At 41.2% G+C, this 21832-nt stretch overlaps 1 protein-coding gene across 6 annotated transcripts in view; it reads right to left on the reverse strand.

Annotated features, from left to right (window-relative positions):
• SYBU (syntabulin) overlaps nt 1-21832 on the reverse strand; it is a 114877-nt gene that overhangs the window by 25899 nt on the left and 67146 nt on the right. The gene's annotated exons all lie outside the window — the stretch shown is intronic.

Below are 21832 nucleotides of genomic sequence, written 5' to 3' on the forward strand. Positions count from 1 at the left end.
GTGATACCACAGCTATGGTTTCATCTGAAGTGACTCTGCTGGCAATCTTCAATGGCCTACTGTTACCCTCCCTTAGTGATCTTCATGCAGAAAGAACCAAGTGGACCAACGGAAATGAGGGATGGGACAAAGTGGCAAAGACTTCAAGTCACAGTGCTGTGTGGGAACCAAGCATGGGTCCAGAGAGTGACTTTTCATTATTTTCTTTGTAGAAAATCTATGAGTCACAGATGCACAGACTTTCATTAATCAGATTCCTTGGTTCTTGACACACTTTCAACATTGGCCCATGTAAGATTACCTTTATTTCAGTTCTTTATTGACCAATTCATATGAGCCAGTATTCATATTTATTTATTTAGTATTTATTGTACTTGTGTTTTTATTTCCTTACATTTACTATTATAGTAAATGAAGAAACCACTACCTATCACAAAACCTAGAACATCAACACTAAATTATATCTACCTCCTCATTCTATCTCCTGTTCACCATTTCCTTGCTTTCCTTTTTATAAAGAATGATCATACCTATAAGTATTCCTAAAAAGTAGATTCTTTTTTGTTTGCTGTTTTGTCTATCTTTCACTTTTTAATAAAGAGCCTACTATATATCTATAATCTTTCAGGACAATTTGCATTCAAAATCATATTGCTAAGATTCTCCATGCATCTGTAGGGCATTCATTTGACTGCTATATAATATTCCATTGTATGACTTATACCATTATTTATTTCTTCATTTTCCTGATAATGAGAAAATGAATTGGGTTTATTCCAGTTACTCATCTAGCCGGAGTTTCCATTCTGATAAACAACTATTTGTATTTCCAAAGGCACAAGTCTCCCAAAGGAAAAAACCAAAAGAGTAAATCCACTTGTATGTAATATACTCCATAGACAAAAAAGAAATGCTCTATGGATCATTTGTCCTTCCATACCTGTCCCTCTCATTGTCATGGAGAATCAAAAATTAAAAATAAAACTAGAATCTTTGCTTTATCCTATCCCAATTTTAGGATACAACATGGCTAAAAGTGAGCCTTCATTCTTGGGTCATTCTGACCCTGAGTAGCCCTCAAAGATCAGGAATTCCATGATGTTACTTTGGGTTTTGCTTGAGTTACTCCACGACCTTGCCCCTTAGCCTCAGCAATGAGACCAGCTCATGGTGGTAAGAAGATGACCCAGAGTTACTGGATTATGAATATAACCTCACTGAGAGAGAAAATCCTTGCTCCAGGGGAGGGAGTAATGGATGCAAATGGCTTCCTTAACGCAACCCAGAACTTGGTAAAATACCTAGTTCTAAAGCCAAATGCTGGGGTTGCGTCACAGGGAAGGGAAATAAATATCTGAATTTTAAGCCAAGCCCCACTGTTTTGGAGAAGGGGAAGAGACTGTGTAAAAGTTTCTAAATTGAAAGCAACAGCCCTGCTTTGGAAATGTTAAAGCTAAAGTAAAGATTTCTATGTTTTGATTGTCACCTAAGTATCTCCATGTCAGAGCTGATGATTTGTCACTTCCTAGTGAAGTTTATAACTAGGTCTGTGAAGCAGGTCAGGCAATTATAGAGTAGTTTTAAACCATCGTTTTGTCCTAAATTCACCAATCATCTCAACCCTCTAAGATGGTGGTTCTAAAAGTGTGGTCCTAAATCAGCAGCATCAGGATCACTTGGGACCTCGTTAGAAATGCAGATTCTCAGACAACACCCAAGACCTACTGAGTCAACAACTCAGGGGTAGGGCTGCATATTCTGGGTTATTAACAAGCCCTTGAGGTAACCGTATGCTCAAATTTGAGAAGTACTGCCCTAAGACATCCCGGATGAGATCCTTCATATGGCATATAGCATAGTTCCTGCATAGCTACCTCTGAGAAACAGAGCATCAATCTTGACTGTGACTTGAAATAGAGCTGTACACCATAGTATACATTTTGAGAATCATTTTCACACATTTCATATTCAAGATGAGTCAATTTCTTAATTTACTTGGCATAAATCTAAGTGTTACTAACCATGCTTCACATAACTGACAGTATATCTCTAAGAGCAGCAGATAAGAGCAAGGTCTAGCATTGGTAGGGTCTGAATTCAAATATCTGATCTTTAATGACAGTGTGACCGCAGGCAATCCCTTGATCTCTCTGAACCTGAGTTTCCTCATTCCAAGGAGGGATTGAGCATGCCTAGCTAATGGGATCACTGTGGGAAATAAAGACGAACTGGGGACAACTGTTGAACTTCTCATCATTGTTATTATTGGCCTGCTTTTATCCATGTGTTTGGTATGTATTGCTAAACACTTATGTTTCTCTAAGAATTCTTGCATAGGGCCACTATAAATGTGTGTGTGTATTTTTTTAATTACATGACTTAAATAAGAAGGTGACACGTTTCTTACATGACTAACTTCTAATACAGGTGACATAGTTTTTATAGATTACTGTGCTTCTGTCAGTAATGGTCAGAAATGGCTTATCAAGTTCACATGCTATTCAAAGTGGTTTGCTTGTATTCTTAGTTAATTCTCACACCAAGCCCATGAGACAGGTCCGGTTTTCTTCTTATTTTACAGATGAGAAGAGGAAAGCACAGGTAACTCACTTGTGGTCACACAGCTCATAAGTGGGCAGCTGGCATCTGAAACCAGGTGTACCGTCTTGAAAAATATCACAATAATAAATGCATCGAAATATGCCTTAAACACTAAGAATGCACACCTGAATGGAACTTCTAGAGTTGGGGGAAATATGGTTTTCTCCATAAGTGTTTGCTTGCTTGCTCTTGCAAAGGCCGTGCTGAAACCTTTGAAAATTCATTTACAAACAATCTGTAGCAGAGGTTTTATTTTATTTCATTTTATTTTTTGTAGCAGACGTTTTAACAAGATTATCACCATTCTGCTCTGCTCACCATCCCTTATGGAGAGCAAACAATTAGTGACCACAGACCACACTAGCTAGAAGACTTTTTTTTTTTTTCCAGCACATTAACCCTTGGGGCTGAGCCATTCATGTATTTTCAACAGAGATAACAGGATTAGATTTTCATTTTTTTTTAAAATTTTTATTTATTTATGATAGTCACAGAGAGAGAGAGAGAGAGGCAGAGACACAGGCAGAAGGAGAAGCAGGCTCCATGCACTGGGAGCCCGACGTGGGATTCGATCCCGGGTCTCCAGGATCGCGCCCTGGGCCAAAGGCAGGCGCTAAACCGCTGCGCCACCCAGGGATCCCAGATTTTCATTTTTTTAAAAGATTTTATGTATTTATTCATGAGAGCCACAAAAAGAGAGAGGCAGAGACATAGGCAGGCTCCCGTGGGGACCCTGATGCAGAACTCGATCCCAGGACCTTGGGATCATGACCTAAGCCAAAGGCAGATGCTCAATCACTAAGCCACCCAGGTGCCCCTGGATCTTCATTCTTAAATGAAAAGTGAACATATTGTGAATGTACTTAAAAGAATATTGCCATTTGAAAACATCTAATAAAAAGGGGCTTTTCATGATGTGATCTGAGAACTACCTATATCCATGTCACTTACATTATTTGCTGAAAATACACATTCACTCATATTCCAGGGTTGACTGAAGTTTCTTCATATCATTCCCATAATCCACACTTTTACAAACTGTCCTGGTGATCTTTTACACACACTAAAGTATGAAAAACACTATAATAAATGGCTCTTGCTTTTAATATTTAACTATAAACCGCAAGCCACCTGCTCAGATCTGTTTCGTAACTCCGCGCTCCGTCTGCTTCTTCCCATCCGGAGGGCTCCATACCAGGCCACCAGGATTTCTCGCCCAGAATTACTGAAACTGCCACACACTGTGCCCCAGCTGCTCAACGGGGCCTGAGCACTCCATCTTCCACACTGCTCCCGAGCATAAATCTCATTAGGTGACTCCCCTGTTGAAACCCTCTAATGGCACCCCATGTCCTTAAGATCAAGTCTACGTTCCCTGACATGATTTACAAGCACTTCAGAATCTCTTCAGCGGCCACTGCAGCCCTGGCCAGTGCAACTACCACCATTTCCTAAAGGCAGCACAACACTCTGCGGGCTCCCAGTTTCCACATATGCTGTTCCCTCTACCTGGATTATTCTCCTATCCCTCTGGGCCTGGCTAACTATCACCTGTTCTTCAGGTCTCCAGCCTCGAATTTTAATTCCTTCCAGGAATGGAATCCGGTGTCCCTCCTTTATGCTCTCACCCTACCCAGAATTTAAGAAGCATTCATCACATTCAGAGCAATGCCTGTTAGTAATTTCCCAGCACGTCATCAGCTCCCTGCAGGCTTGCTCATCACTGTATGCAGTGCCTAATGCGGCCTGTAGCACACAGTAGGTGCTGTTGCTTTGACAGATTTTACACCATTAAACGTTATCCACTCTTGGCATTCAGCAATGGCTCCTGGAAAGGCTCTGCAAGTGACCTTCCTTCTTCTCTCCCTTCAGTTGGATTGACAGACTAGTATTATTGACAAGTAGGAAAAATATCCCCTCTACTCCTATCTCCATCCCATATGCCCAAATCTCTCAAAATTCAAGTTTTTGGCCCTAAACTTGAGAAGCAAAAATCGTGCAGCTTGGGAAGACCTCTGTCTTATTCATCCCTGTTTCCCCAAGGCTGAGCACAGTGCCCGACATATAGTTGGCTCAGAACAATATTTATTGAAATAGGAGAAAAAATGGTACTGAAAGAACTTATAAATTTGACTGTGAAAATAACCCCACTCACTTTTGAGAAATCACAAAGGAAGAGAAGTAGCAGGCTGGAGAAGGAGTATACATGCCATACAAAGTACTGGATAAGGGGTACCTGAATGGCTCAGTGGTTGAACAACTGCCTTTGACTCAGGTCATGATCCTGAGGTCCTGGGATCGAGTCCCACATCAGGCTCCCTGCAGGGGAGTTTCCTGACAGAGTTAGGATTGCAGGCTGCCACCTAAATCATAGATGTGGCATTTGGTGTGCATTTAGTCCAACACTTAGAGGAGAATCTAACAAACGAGGCTGACATGCACACTGGATGAGGGCCCAGTCCAGTACCTGGAGGATGTTGACTAATGGATTGCCTGTCAACCTCGAGGGAAATCTCCAGTAATGTGTCACCTGACTCCATCCTTGTCCTTAACCTATTTAACATGCTTTATTAATGACATGAATGAAAACATGAAAGGTATGGCGCTGGCGGCAGACTATGGATTCCACAGGCCTTGAATAGATGAGATGAATGATACAACAAAGGGTGGAGTCAGGTACTAACTTTATAAGCTGCCATGTGCCAAAAACACAAGGTGTTAAAAACTCTAATTCCTCTCAAAAACACAGGGTGTCGACAAGGAAAGTGTCCTGAGCGTGATGAGATTTCCCCCAGGCCATGAGCTGTACTAACAGGAGAGCTGGCTTGTCTGAGTCCAGAGTCTACTTTCTTCTTCACTCTCTCTGCTTGGCACCTTGTGATCAGAATCTGCAAAGATCTAAGAACTAGAAACCAAGATGATAACATTCAATTTAGTCCATTTCCAATATGCAATAAACTTTGTACCTGCTAAGGCCCTGGGGCTGGCAGTTGGAGAGGAGGGCCTGTAGAAGGAGATGTCTAGTGCTCAAAGATCCTTCTCGGAGCAAATGAGCCACACAAACAGCACATGAAAGGTCACGGTGAGTGCAAAACAGATGGAGGGGTCCTGAGGGATCATGGAGGAAGGAGAAATATGTCATGGATGAGATGCCACTTGAGACAGGCCTCCAACACTGGACAGAATATGAACAAGTGTTGGGGGTGTAGAAGGGAGCCTTGCAGGTGACAAGGATGGCATGAACTGAAACATGGGAGAAAGGAACACACAGGAAATATTCAGAACACATTCAGTCCCTTGTTTGGCTGGAGTATAGGTATCAGACGAGATAAAGAAGCCACAAAGGTGGTTTGTACCCCGAAGAGCTGAAGCATGTGAACGCTACGCTAAGGGCATTTACTCTGAAGGCAAGAGGGAGCCATGAAGAGCCTGGAATTGGGAGGGGGCGGGTAATAGGAACACAGAGATGTTTTCTGCAGCTATCACAGCAGCAATATCTGGAGGAAAGGCTGGACGCTGGAAGTCAGGGCAGGTGACTAATACAGTTAGGAGGTGGGTCATATGGTAAAGTGGGGAGAGCCCTGACAGTGGAGACCCTTTCCAGTTCTGAATTCTTGGGTTCAGGAAACTAACTGCATCGGGTCAAAAATCATTTAAACCTCCAGGTAAATAAAAGAATTTAAAACAGAAAAAGCAGAAATTAAGTAAAATGCTAACCAATACTTTCCCCTTGTGTTCCATGCTTGACTGCAGTGCTACTTACATAAGAGAACAATTGAGTGAAGACATGTATGTTTTCTGCACAGAGTGGAAAAACAAACCATACGGGAATTATCACAGTAAAACTAAAGGAAAAAAATGTCTCTCATATTGCCTGAGGACTATGTGAAAAATTAAATCACCTAATCAGAATGGATTGAGAGGCTCCAAGATCAATGCTAGATTTAATCTAGCACTGTGAAATCAATCTTTAATACAAATATCTTTTATTTGCAAGCACGAATGTCAATAAGGTAGAACAAATAAACTGGGTAAATTCTGGCCATTTCTGGCATCTGTAGAGTGTTGGAACAAAAGCAAATGGAGAAATGGAAGGCCTAGAGGGGTTTGTTTTAATTCAGACATGTGTTCAAGGGTCGGGAAGAGGGAATAACAAAGTCACAGGGAATTGTTTCCAGGAGAAAGCCTGGCAACACAACAGAGAGAATTCTGGATCAGAGGCCTGGCTTGCAGGAGAGCAGGTGCAAGGCAGGTGGACAGCTCCCGAGCTCCGCCCAGAGAGGGCTGTCCCAGTCCCGGCTGAGCCTTAGCCCCAGAACCCGCCCAGCCAGGGCACTTCACCTCGGAGGCAGTGCTCCCACTGTGACCTTTCAGAGCTGGGTGCACGTTGGTGAGAGAGACAAAGCATTCTGCAAACCAGCTCAGCTTCTGGCAGCAAGCTCCAGCATTTCACCTCACACCATTGTTTATCAATTAAAAACTATCTGAACTCTCAAGCTTCCGAACAAAATGTTTTTGAATGTCCCCCCTGAGAAAGTTCTGTACTGATTTTTGTGTGGTTTTTTAGCACTTAAAAAAGAATGGAGCACACTCACAATGAGATTATGCTCTGCACACAAATTATGCTCTGAATTTCCATGGACTTGTTTAATGGAACCTTCCCCAGGATCTCAACTCGAAGTGACATCTGGCATGGAGCACACATTCCCGGGCCAACACTTTGCTTGCCCTGCTGCTCTGCCCTTCCCCCAGCCCTCCACAAGTTAACTTTTAAATTCAAGTGTACTCAGTGTTCTCTCTTCTCTTCTTTCCTCCTCGCCCCACAGTGTTCTTTGAAAAACCAAAATGGAATGGAAAAGCAAAGCAGACCGTTACAAAAATACAGAGGCCACTCTCTTCGGGACCACTGGAGAATAACTACTTGGCAGTAAAACAGACAGTATGATAAGCAGGAAATGGTAGTTTGAAAATATCCCCGAACTATTAAATAGTGTATAATTAATTTCTGTAGACTGTATCTAGAAGCACTCCAAGGAGGCAAATATAACAAAGCTCAAAAGGAATAAGCTCGCTAAAGCTGAATTCCAGTATCTCCCTGACATATAGCACTACACAAATATCCTCTGCGCTCTGGGGCATAACCTTCTATTCACAAACCTCTAGGGAGGACCTACTAAGTTCTAGGCACTGTGCTAATTATGAGGAACATAAAGGCACAGAAAACATGGCTCCAAGACTTTAAAATTTTACCCCTGTGTCTCTAACCTATTTTTAGGGAACACATATTTAAAACGGTAAGATCGTTTTTAAAGTGCGAGGAAATGATAAAACGCACATTTCAATATCGCAGTCACCTCTGGGGGAAGGCAGAGAATGGGATCTGAGAGATCACTCAGACAGCTTGGGGGTGATAATTCTGAAAATGGAAGGTGGATCACAAATACCTGCCTTATTATTGTAGCGAAAGGCTTACGCGTGTGTTATATATGTATATATTCTTGTGCATTACATTTTATCCATAATACTAAAAAGAAACAGGGAAGCAGCTCAAATGAATTTAAAATAAAAGATAATAAAATGATAAGGAAAGAAACAGAAAGAAAACCTGGTCCATGACCTAGAAAGGCTCATTCCTCAGCAGAAGGAAGAGCCATCTAAAAAAAAAAAAAAAAAAGTATTAAATATAACACAGTGATCATAACAATAGAATCTTAAAAAAAAAATTCTAAGGGAGTGCATAGTATTTAAGTTAACAGAAATGGCATGTGAAATTCGGATTCCCAAGTGTCTTTGCATTTAAGAACCTGGTTTAACCCTTTGTCCATACCACATTACTTCCCCTGGGGTGCTTTCCAGACTCCCAAAGTCTGGGTTCCACCGTCCTTTGCGCACTCATGGGGGCCTGCACTTCCCCCAGAAACATGTCACACATGTTACAGGGGGCCCTGTGTTTACTGTTATATCCCAGTACCTGGGCTCACTACCTAGCTCATCAATAACTACTTACTGAGAAAACAAATTGGTAGCATTACTGGTTCAGTTCTGTTAAGTGGTGGCTGAGAGTAAAGAGAAAAGGGAAGGGTGGAAATGTTAAGCCAGAGAATCCCACCCAAAATTCAAGGATGCCTCAGCTTTTTACAGACAAAACCGCTTTACTATCCCTGGTAAGCAAGGCTGGGCAAGATACGACACCAGAGTACCACTTACAGATCCCAACCCATTGCTCTGCATGCCCTAGAGCTTCTCAGCCTGTGGCCTGTATCCTTCCCTTCTTCCATTAACTGAGGGGAAGAGCATTGGATGTCAGGCAGTATCAGGTTCAGGCACAACCTCCATCTCTCAAGAACAGTCAGGTCCGCCCATAGTCTCGGCAGAAATCAGATCTTCCTGGCAGAGGCTTGCAAAGCCTGCCTATCTCAGCCACAGGGGTGAGTACAAGAAGCCAAACACTCAGGAAGATCCAGTTTCTCCGAATAGTGTTGTTGCCCCACAAGACCCAAGGAAGCATCCCTCCCTCTGAAACTGCTACCAACTCCCACAGCTGAGAAAGGACTCAAGCAAGCAGAACCGAGAGCTCCAAATGCTCTTCAGATGTCAACAAAGGATGTGACCCACGACGCATGCCTGCAGCACCAAGTGCCTAACCAACCCTTGACAAACTGTGCATCATCAGAGCATGTGACTGTATGACCGAAAACAATGGAAAAGAAAGTGGGGCATTATTTTGGTCACAGACCACCACAGCACAGATAAAAGGTCACCATGTTGGTGGGGATGTTGCTAAGGATTTACTGTCTGCCTTGAACCATTACAACAGAGGCTTATTCTAGCTACATGATCTGAGTGATATTGCATATGAAATCAAGTTTAGCATAATATATTGAGCTATATATTTGGACACACGTTGATTTTCAAGTTCCTTAAACTCCAGAGAGCTCATTTTAAAATCACATCGTAAAAATGTCTTCCTCTTTTTTCCACTCAAGTGAATTGGTACAGTCCTTGTTCCACATGCCACATTCTTTCCAGGGCAAACAGATGGAAAGATGGGCTATGCCAGAAAGAAGACATGGAAAATGAAAATGACATAAAAATAAAGTTGCAAAATGTAATTTGGGTCAGCTCCTCCTGCGTTTTCAAAATCAGCACCAGCAGGTTCTGCGCATAGGGCACTGGTTTTAGATATTTTCTTTTGGCTCAGATGTCACACAGGATTAGTGCAAAAGGAAAGATCCCAGCATGGGGCCTATTTTTAAACAGATTAATCAATCATTTCCTGTCTCTTCCTCTCCCATCACTCCCCAAACTTTCAACTTAATGAAACTGCTTTCTTTTCAAAGTGTGTCATTTACTGCACTCTGAACGGAAATCCTTTCAGGAAAGGGAGTAAGCTTAAACTTTGAGCCTAGATTTTTCACTGTCACATTTTTAGTTTATTATAAATATTAACAACTTATAAAAAAAAAAAAACTTATGCCATGGCCTAGCCCCTTTTATCTTATATATCCATTGTGGCATGCTACATACCCTTTAGTGCCAGCAAAAGGAACAGGCAGGTTTTATTATATGTATGTATAGCCATTTAACAAAAAGAGAAAGGCACGCATTGGAAAAGAGAAAACTATTACATATCTCACATTTTGTTAGGTACATTACCATGTATACCGAATGCCATAATTGCCATCAGAATATCAAGCACATAGTTAGATTCTTAGTGGTGAGTATTTGATAGAAAATTTGATAGGCTCAATGGAGCCAAACCAAAGAACTGTGCAAGCTCTAAGCTATAGCCTTCCTTGACTATACAGCATCACAGAAATGGTGACGATGCTGCTCACAGTGATTGTAATACAACAGCTAATATTTATTGTATGCCATGTGCCACTGATTATGTCACTGAATTTTCAAAGCCTTATGTCATAGGCACTATTTATTATTCACTATACAGATGAGGAAACAGTTTCAGAGAGGAGATTCACACATTTTGAGGTGAAAAAAAATTCTACACTGTGCTGGTTTGCAGAGATGGGCGGGAGAATTTATCCCAGACAGATCAAGATGGGGAAATGGGCCTTAAGTTACCAATCAGCTGAAAAACATTGGGAAAAGTGTCATTGACATTGTTTGCATGTCTCCAAAACCATGATCACAACAGAGTTCATCATGCCTCCTTATTTGTCTGCTGTTCCTTCGAAGGATGGAAATGATATTTATAAAACATTAAGGCAATGACCTAAAGCCTAATCTCCATAACAAAGTCAGATGCAGACTAGTTATACATAGTATAGTTCACATTCTCAAAGGGTGGTAACTCTTCACCATTTTCGGCAATTAAAATTGAGGCATGACTAAAGTTGTCCTTTGCTGAATGGTCAGTCAATAGTACAGAAAATAAGAGAAATTTACAATCTAGCACAATATTCTGTGCTCACTTTTTTATGTGATTAAAACTGAAGTCCTCTTTTTTTTTTCTGAAGTCCTCTTATACTAAAGTTACACACGTTTTGCTTTTTGTTTAGAGTTGTTTTATCTACTGTGAATGGTCTAAAAATCTAAATTTTACACAATTTAAAAGCTATTGAACTACATTTAGGCTTACCATATGTATAGTCTTTCTTTGTTTCTACTAATTAATTTTAACACCACAAGCATTAATCATTTGCCCACCAGATGAAAATCGCTTTAAGATGACTCATGTGTTTTACAACATTGCAAACCCAACCCGTATGTTCTTGGAATGCAGAGTAAAGAGGAAATGTTGGATCAAATCAGTTAATAAAAAAAAGAACACTCTTCCACATCCCAATTCCACGAACATGAAGAGTTCCAGAATTTCTACTGGATGCCACGTGAGAAAAGTAAATTAAAACTGGTCAGAGATGTGCTCTGAATAATTTCGACGAACTGGCAGACATGAGCACATGAGCAAGCTCTCTCCTGATAATAAATACATGGCGTCTCAGCCTACACAGAGGCCCACTGCAACTATGCGCAGTGCCAATTAGCATTAATTGTGGTTGTGCTCCTCTATTCCCATAGCACAGGACTGAGTAAGGCCAGGCTTTGCATTGACAAATGCACCAAGCAATGCTCAGAGTTAGAAGAGCATTCTAACACATAAAAGTCCATAGTCAATTTTTCTTGTTTTGGCTTCAAAGTGCACAGACTCACCCCTTAAAGGGGTATTTAAAACAATGTGTGTATGTGTGTGTTTCAAAGTTTGGTTATAGACTCTGCATTCAGAATATCTGAGAGGCAGAGTTGAAAATTTCCTTTCAGTCTACATTGTTAGCCTACCACAACTAACTTTACACACGCATGCATACGCGAAGAGCATATCCTCCATGACTATTATTTACTTACTGTGACTAATACTACTTACTTAGCAGGTAAGCTCCGTAGACTTTCATGGCAAACACTGCCTCTGCAAACAGCCTCCCGCCACAGGCTGGGGTACGTCTTGTGCAGAAATACAGTGTGAGCAGCTCATCTCTCCGTGGAGTACAGTCTCAGAGTGGGGTATCCATGGAGACAGAGCCTCCTCCATGTGCAGGGCAAGGAAGTTACTCTGCTGGGCACCATAGCAACAGGAGGCAGAGGGATGGCTGGCCTATCAGGGAAGAGCAGGGGAGCTTCTCCCTGGTGACTGCAGCATTTCAAATGAAACCATCGCCCTCATGAATGGACACAAAGCATTTAAAGAAATACCAAATTGTCAAATAGAAGGAAATGCCTACACTACACAACAGTCAGGGCTAATCCTTTGACAATGTCAGAGCAAAACACTTAGTCTTTCTACAATGATTATGTCTCAATGGGCAAGAAAGAAATTACAGCAAAACCCCACACATTCCTAAATTTAGTGGCATGCATATGAAGCTTTGAAAAAAAATGCTTGGTGTACTCCGTGAATTCCAGCTATTTAAATATGCAAGGCACTTCATAGTGCTGCCCAAGAGAGAAGAACAGGAGAGATCTGTTGTTCTGAAGGGAGAAAAGGGAATCGAGGAATCTCTGGGACCACCCTCAGCATAGTCCTTCCAAATGCTGAGAGTAAACACATTTATTCAGCTTCCACCAAAGCCCTCCATTATATCAGAATAATTCTTACAAAAGAGGCATCTGTGATAAAACCAGACCGATACAGAAGAGATGGTGAGTGGACATTCAAATGCTTTAACACTGTGCTATTTGTCAACTTTCTCCATTTCTTATCACAGTGATCATTTATTGAACACCTACTGTATACCAGGCAAACACCATCACTTCAAAGACAGCTTCTTGCCAAATACTGACATTGGTTTTTGTAGATACATGATGTACATGTTTACTGCTAAAGCTGTGCTACTTGTAAACTATCCTCATTTCTTATTTAATAGCAATGATGATAATGATCATTTACTGAACACATACTGTATACCAGACAAACACCATTACTACAAACACAGTACTAACAATGATCTTTGTGATGTGCATGTTGACCTCTTAGTGTGTGCAGTATGCATACGCTCTGCTATATACCCAACACGTTTTAGGATTCTCACAGTAACGTTTAAAAGCTAGCTATTAATCCTTCCTCCATATTACAAAGAAAAAGTGAAGACATTTTTTTATGTTACAAAAGAAACTCTTGGGCAGCCCTGGTGGCTCAGGGGTTTAGCGCCGCCTTCAGTCCAGGGTGGGATCCTGGAGACCTGGGATCGAGTCCCACATCAGGCTCCCTGCATGGAGCCTGCTTCTCCCTCTGCCTGTGTCTCTGCCTCTCTCTCTCTGTGTCTCTCATGAATAAATAAATAAAGTCTAAAAAAAAAAAAACCTCTTTTACCCACTAACTTCCCTTCGCCCATAGCTCTGCAAGAGGCCTGGTGTACCCTATTCAGTGTCTAAATATAAGGTGAAGTAACCCTTCTTCCACAATTACCTCTCAGAAAAGAAGAAACCCCATATATCAGAGTCTTTCCAAAGCCTCTTATCACAGAGCTCTTGCTCATAAGTACTTTCTTTGAACAAAAAGTGTCATTTGAAAAAGACATCAGTCTAAATTGACCTCAATCTGTGCTAGTTTCGGCTGCCTTTGGAGGTCGACTGGATGGGATTGTTTAAAATGAAGGAGGACAAGAAATTAAAAAAAAAAAAACAGATTTTGTAATTATTCCTGTGGCTCTTCCAGCCTTTAAAATAACACTTTATTTTCTTTTTTAAAGATTTTATTTATTTATTCATGAGGGGCACAGAGAGAGAGAGAGAGGGAGAGAGGCAGAGACACAGGAAGAGGGAGAAGCAGGCTCCATGCAGGGAGCCCGATATGGGACTTGACCCCGGGTCTCCAGGATCAGGCCCTGGGCGGAAGGCAGTGCTAAACCGCTGAGCCACCCGGGCTGCCCTAAAAGAACACTTTAAATAGCAATATAGTCAATGGTTAAATTGTACAGATCACAAAAACCCCTATCCTTTGCTAACTGAACTCAAGAACCAAACGGCTTTGGATAGTGAAGAATACTCATATAGACTGACAGGAAAACAGAAAAGTCAGCTGTCCCCATGCTGTATAGCCAATGTTGTCCCCCAGTGTCTTCCTCCATTCTTCCCTTCTTCCACTAAATAGGTGCCTGTTGACTAAGTGTCCTGGGATATAATTGCAAATAACTTCCACATCCTGACCTTAAAATGACTGAGTGGTCCCTTTCACCCTTCCTGCTGCCTGGTGGATGACAGCCACCTTGACATAGCTGCCGACCAGCCTCAATTACCCAAGTACTTAGGTTTTGTTCAGCAAGAGACAAACTTCTATCTGGTTTTAACCTCTGTATTTTAAAGTCTTTATTTACAGTAACTTAACTGATACCCTCATAATACTTGTAGGCTTAAAAAAAATGTCCAGTGAGAGGACCAGACACAGACTCAAAGTTGCTTCATATCCACAAATTAGGTGAAGGTGAAAATGATGTGCTCTAGAAAAGTCAGATGGGTTGAAAAGTAACTCTAGCGATGAGAACTGAATTTAAAAAATTACATCAACTATGAATTTTAAAAAATCAATGTTTCTAGGGGCCCCTAGGGTGGCTCAGTCAGTTAGGTGATTGACTCTTAATTTCGACTCAGGTCATGATCTCAGGGTTGGGGGACTGGAGCCTGGAATCGGGCTCCTGTTCAGTGGGGAATATGCTAGGGAATCTCTCCTCTGCCTCTACCCCTCCTTCCAACTGCTGCTCATGCTTTCTTTCTCTCAAATAAATAATCTTTAAAAAAATGTTGGTAAATGAATAATATAGTAAAAGTAAGTACATTTAACTAAGATAGCAAATTAAAAAACCCATCAGATACTATTTCATCTGTATCTCCAAAGATTTACTTGAGCTAGCAAATGAAATAAAACTTTTTTATTCTCCTTTGGGAAATGGGGGACATTACATTCTTTCATATACACTGTGTCCCTATACTTTTCTGTTTCCACTGCCTTCTTCCTAGGCTAAGCCATCTTAATTTAGCATACCTGCTTCTGGTTTTACCTCTTGATAATCCAACCTCCACAGAGTAGCCAGAAGGATCTCAAACATTTACCTTAAATTATGTCTCTCTTCTTAAAACCCTCCAATGGCTTTGCAGTACTCTAACAATACAGGCTCACCTGCTACTGCTCTTTACCTTCCTAACTCACTGCCCTACACACCCACTCAGCCCTCCCTAAACATGAAGGAATATGGCTAAGTTCTCAGCTCAAATGTCATCGCCCCAGACACTCCTCTGCTCACCCTCTATAGAGCATTACCTTGCTTTGCTTGTCACTATCTGAACTCATCTTGTTTGTCTGCTTGTATATCAGCCATCTCCCCATGTTAAAGGCAGACTCCATGAGAACAGGTATCTGTCTGTTTCTTCCCTCTCTCCTTAATGCCTAGAGCAATGGTGTCAGCACAGAATAAATGCTTAATAACTATTAGTTGAATGAATGAATGAATGAATGAATGAACGAACAAAAGTTAATCAATGAATCCTGGCTAGAATTCAAGCAGAGGTTTAGCAGAAACCTCTTATATGTGAAAAAGTGAGGGTTTCCTTCCTTTCCTTTAGTTTCTACCATGAGCATCACCTTTCCACAAAGCCATAAACATTCTAGGCCATGCATTTCCAAGTATAAGCCCACTACAACCAAGTTCATAGAGCATCGCCTTAGTTTACCAAGATCTGCATCCTTCGTTGCTATCAGATACAAGCTTAGGTGGTAAAAATTTTAATGCAGTTAATTACCCAAATTAACATACTATGTGGTTCAACATATAACTTTTTGTCAATAACCCTGCTGTATGCCAAAACGCCACACAACAAATTATACCAACAAAGAAGACAGAGAGATCAGGGTATTTACCCCTCTGGCTCTTTTCCTGTCAGGGGTTTCCTTCCTCTACCAAAGCTGCTTCACACGTGGCCTCAGAGCTCTCTCCCACTGGGTTCTGGGTAACTGTACCCGCGTCTTGGCCCTTCAGGATGTAGGAATGGCTCCAAGGTGCTGCCGGGGCCAAGTATTTCACCATGCCTTGTTGGATCCCCTTAATCATGCCCACTGCATGCAGAGTGTCTTCAATAAACTCACCTCAATTAGTACAAAAAAACGTCCAATCTGAAGCATATATCTGCATGATTTATAACTCTTGGTTTCCAAGTTTATGTATAAAATAAGTTTCTAGGTTTATTTCTCTTATGTTGGCAGTCGATAAATATGTCTAACGGTGGGTGTGTGGTCTGCTGAAACGTCTGCCCCGTATGGGAGACCAATAATGCTTTGCTCTCAACACATTAGAGCACTTAGTAAGCATTTGGCAGGACCCCAAACCAGTGGCTAGAACACTGTACATGCAATAAATCCCAACAGACTCAGGATGTGGACGGCAGTCACCTTTGGGAATAAGAGGATTATAATTCACTAATTCTTAGGGGGAAAACCATTAACGGACCAGTTGGCACCATTATAATGATTGGGTGCATCATCAAAAGCACAGATGGGAGAAAGTCATGAGAGTAAATATGTAACCCCACCATAAAGATAAACACTTCCGTTCACTCATCACATTTAAGCTTTATTTTACTGGTCTGGTCTCTGTAGGGGAGAAGTGATAGATTGTATAACAGTCCACCACAAAACATTCTCTGCTGTCTCCTGGGTGAGCATTCTTTCTCTCAGGGTGAAAGAAAGGTTCAGAGACCCATTTCGGTATAAACGCAGGACCTCTTGTTTAAATTGACAAAAGTCTAATGATCTCTGCTTAGGAAAGTATTCATGATATGCAGGGCAGCACAATAAACATCCTGACAAGTAGGAAAGGACGAGTTTATGATGGGGAACACTGAAGACCTTAACATTCCTCTGATGTTCATAGCCTTTGGGTTTATTTTTTTTAATAAGATTTTATTTATTTATTGAGAGACACACAGAGAGAGGCAGAGACACAGGCAGAGGAAGAAGCAGGCTCCCCTTGGGGAGCTCAGTGTGGGACTTGATCCCAGGACCCCAGGATCACGACCTCAGCCAAAAGCAAACACTCAACCGCTGAGCCACCCAGGCGTCCCAGCCTCAGGGTTTATTGATCTGCATCCAAACAATCTTGTATGTTCAACTCTGTGGACTTTACATTGAGGTTCACTGATTTTCTTATCAGCAACAGCTAGCATAATCTACAGATGGACTATATTAGCTAATTTATGAAAATTAGTGAGAATTTTTAGGTTCTGCAGACATTAAAGGAAAATAATTTGTCTTATTCAACACATCTCTCAATTGTCACACTCCCTTATTGTAATTAAAATTATTCCTTTGAAGACAGACCTACAATCAGCACAATGGTTAAGAGTTAATAGCAAGACTGCCCTGTTGAAAATCTACTTACAAGCTGTATAACCTTGGATAAGTTATTTAACTTCTCTGTGCCTCAGTTTCTCCATCTGTAATATAGGGGACAAATAATATCCTTTTCTTTCACAGATGTTAGGATGAAAGACGAACGTGCTTGGACTTTTGCTGGGGATGGTCAGCACTCCATAAATGTTAGCTAAAAAATATTGTTTTAGAAATATTTCACTTTTAAAAGTAATCTCTACATCCAACATGGGGCTTGAACTCATAACCCTAAGATTAAGAGTCACATGCCCTACTGAGTGAGCCAGACAGGCGCCTCTAGCTAAAAAATTTTTTAATTCAGTTTCAGAGAGTTACTCAAGCCCCACAATTACATCTCACATATCCTTCCTGATATTTTCATAAGGTTTTCTGTATCTAAAATAGATTACAGCCTTTACGTGAGGCTAGGTTTTGCTACTGCAAGACCTTTGATTGTACTATAAGCTATTACAAAAATAACACCTTGCCAGGAATTCTGGAAGTTTCCATAGAACCAAAATCTTTTAGTACTAAGCTTTTAGTTGCTTCCACTCTATGCAAAAAAAAATATTTCTAAAATGCTTAAGACATTTTTCTGCCCTCACACACGTCATTTTCTGCTGACTCCACCATCACAATGACTCAGTCTGTTTCTAGAACATTAATTACTGCACAAAGTGCTACAGAGCACTTAAACACTTAAGAGCCCCCTGTGCTTTTTTAGCATTCTTTTGTCTGCTCTTTCATATTTTCCCATCTCCTCATTGTCAAGGCATCAGCTGGCACTTCATACTGCTGTCCTCCTGTAGCAAACACTGCCCTCATTTTATATGATCTAGGATCCCAGGACATGCTAGAATGTTGTTTCAAATAAACAGAGGTTCTGTATGAGAGTTTTAAAGGGTTTTCTTGTAAAGAAAGTGCATGGAATTTGTGACATATATTTTAGGAGCTACGAATGACCACTAACATTTACTGAAGAATTCTTTTTTGGCAGGTCCAATGTTGGGCACTACATTCATTAGTCTACTTAATCTTGAAGCAACTCATTTTATGGATGCTAAATATACAAGGTTTCAGGAAGAGAACCAGCAGCTGAAGAAAACAGGGATATAAAGCAGTGGCATGAAGATTTGAACCTAGTACGGTGGACACGGGATTCTGGTGGTTAGCAAGTGCTCCCAACTCTGACACACACTTTTTCTCCCAGGACCAGCCAAGCTGAGTAAACTGGAGAAAAGTTGTCCATGTCTACCCTCTCAACTCCTCTCTAGGTAGCTCAAGTTATTTTAAGAATAGCTTTCCCTCGTAAGTTGTCTAGCTCTCTTTTATCTCACAGAACCAACTTTGAAGTGAAAACATGTTTGTGATAAGCTCTGGAACATCTGTGAGTGAAAAAGCCTCTATCTACTAAGCGAACCAGGGTTGATTAATCGCTAACCTAGTTGGTGCCTTCTGAGTTTTCTAGCATATGCCTCTGAATGTGGGAAACAGTCTTTTTAAAACAACCAGGCCTTGGTTATTGTTGTGAGGTTATTATAGTTCATCTGGCCAGGTCTCCAATTTCCATAGCCTGGGTGGTGTCAGATGACAACCGAATACTACCTTAGTTTGAATGCTGATGGCACACAGTGACATCTTTCAAATGCAGATTTCAACATTTCGGTTTCTAAATGTAGATTTCTTTTAAATTATAGTGACCCTAACCATTTGGTCTTTACCTATCTCCTCCATCAGCAGGTGTTTTTTTCCCCCTCCCTTTCGGGTCTTGTGATTATTTGTTTAAAACATGTAAATTGTTTCCCCACGCAGCTCTCCAGCAAGCCTTGTGGAGAAAGGACTTAAGTATTTCTTTTTGTAAAAGAATGACACCAGATCTTTTTCTTCCTGGGACTAAGATACACCAAGTAGTAAACCCTCATATTAAAGGAGGCCCAGGAAAGTCATTTAATGTACTCGGAGCGGGAATCCAATTAGGCTGTGCCAATCTGGGTGCAAACATCAGGAAAGGAGCGCCTGGGAGCAGCGTTGTGACCACCACAGATTCCTCAGGGCTCCCAGATGGAAGGCCTTCATTCCTTTCCTTCTGATCGGCACTATAGGCCAGATGCATCACACGGTACTCTGCCTCCAGTGCTGAGCTCCCTAAAAAGCAGTGATGATGACACTGAAGACTTCTCTGCCCTATCTCTCTGATGCTCCTCTCATGCCACACATAATTCCTTGCACAGAGTGCACACTGTATTTCTCATTGACGTATGTATTGGACACCTACTTTACGACAGGCACCGTACTAGGCTCTGGAGATTCAGTCTTGAGTGTTTCCTGAATTGACTTGTAGATAAAAGGAAACCGTGAAAATGCAAAGCCATCATCTATCTGGACCGTTAGGGATTGTTTTCTTTCCCTCTTTGGTGGCAATTTTTAATTAAATCTGCACAGCCATTAAGTGATAGAAGCCAAAGTGACAGAAGGCTCACCGCCTCCAAGAAGTTCCTGAACAAGGCCCGCCTGGAGGAAGGAAGGGCTTTCATGCTGTGTGTGTGTCTCAGTGCCCAGCTGGCAAGGTGCAGGCTCACTTAGCTCACCTTTCTACGCTTTTCCTGGCATCCCGTGACAGACTTCCCTTCTCCTTCTACATCAGATACTCAGTGAGCATTACTAGCTCTCTATCTGAGTGCCTAAAGGGGCATTTCAAGAACTCGTTTTTGAGGTGAAGAGCAGTTTTCCAGAATCTAGAACGGGCCTAAAATAAAATGGGCTTGGATTAATTTAATGTTAAAGAGTCCTGGCACATCTGTAGGAGAGACACTAATTGCTTGCTATTTTAATAAATTGGTATTGGTCCTAATGAGGAGATTTATTAAAGAAAAAAAAAAGTAGAGCACACATCTAGAGCTGAGGATCAGTCTGGGCTGAGGGGGGGATAATCACTTGGGGTTGGGGGGATGCAGAACATTTTAACCTGAGAGCAGTATCTTGTGGTTTAACACATGATGTCTTTGCATTTTATAAATTGTGGAGTCATCCAGGGGCCTCATTTCCAGGATTTCCTCTCTTCGTATTTATGAGACTGATAGGTTTATTCTGCTGAAAGTTCAGAGAACTATAGGTCACAGTGCAGATTTTTCTACAAAGAGCTTACAGTACAGAATTGGGTCCCACTCAAAAGCTTGAGCAACTTTTTCATTGATGACGTTAGGAATTTTAGGCAACTAAGAGATCAGCTTTCGGGATCCCTTTGACCTTGGTTCAATGCAAATAAATAAAGAGCACAAGGTAAAGATCGCATAGGTGGTATGTATGCCTATAAGCAAATAAATCAGAATTCTGATGACAAACGTTGGTGTTTGACAAAAGTGGTGTTTCAGGATCTGCCTCTGGGTAAGGGTCATTAAGTTAGGATTCATAATTTCTAATAAAGGAGGTCCAAGAAATCTCAGAAACAGTAAGTGATATTTTGTGCAAATGGGTATTTTTCTGGAGGGTGGGTTCATGGCCTTCCTGATTCTCAAAGGATCCGTGAATTAAAATGACATGAAGAACTGTTCCTGTTTTCTTACATTTTTCTATTCTTCCTCCCTCCCTCCCCCTCATTTTTTTTTCTTAATTGTCTGCATTTTCTTCAGGATGACCCTAGGCCTTAAACATGAGAGCAAGACAAGTACCTCCTTAGCAAGTGAGTACCTACTGCAGGACTAAGGACTTGCTCAGCGTGAATTCTGCACCCACACATAGGGTTGTAAGTCTTATGTTAACATATGTTTATTCTTATTATCATTATTGAAACAAGGAAGGGCAATGATAATCTTAAATCTCATTTAATCTTCATTCTTGCTGCACCATACCTGTTTCTTGTGCCACTGTTTCCTTGTATTGTCACCACTGGAAAATGCTTTTGGAATGAGGCAGGAGGGGGAGTGGGAACCAAGATTAAATAATTTCAAGTTGCATTCAAACTCTACAATACCTGCAAAATGAAATCACCTTTTCACTGTAATTCACAAAGCTGGCATTCTTTCCTGCACCATTTTCTCTTTTCAATCCCAGAGCCTATCTTTACTGTTAAGTCCCCACTATACACTGGACTCTGTGTGTTTGGAATACAAAAAAGAGGACGACAAGGCTCCTGCTCTTAAATTTACATCCCATATGAGAAACAGATCCTACTGGTGAGTACTCTCAGGTTAAAAGAAAATTGAAAAGATTTTTCCAAAGAATATGTACAAATGGCCAATAAGCACACTAAATGATGCTCATGTCATCAACCATTGAGGAAATGTAAATCAAAAGCACTCTGGAGGTGCCAGGGTGCTCAGTAGGTTAAGTGGCTGACTTTGGCTCAGGTCATGATCCCAG

The sequence above is a fragment of the Nyctereutes procyonoides genome, unplaced genomic scaffold (genome assembly GCF_905146905.1).
Source record: "Nyctereutes procyonoides isolate TBG_1078 unplaced genomic scaffold, NYPRO_anot_genome, whole genome shotgun sequence".
Classification (NCBI taxonomy): Eukaryota; Metazoa; Chordata; class Mammalia; order Carnivora; family Canidae; genus Nyctereutes; species Nyctereutes procyonoides.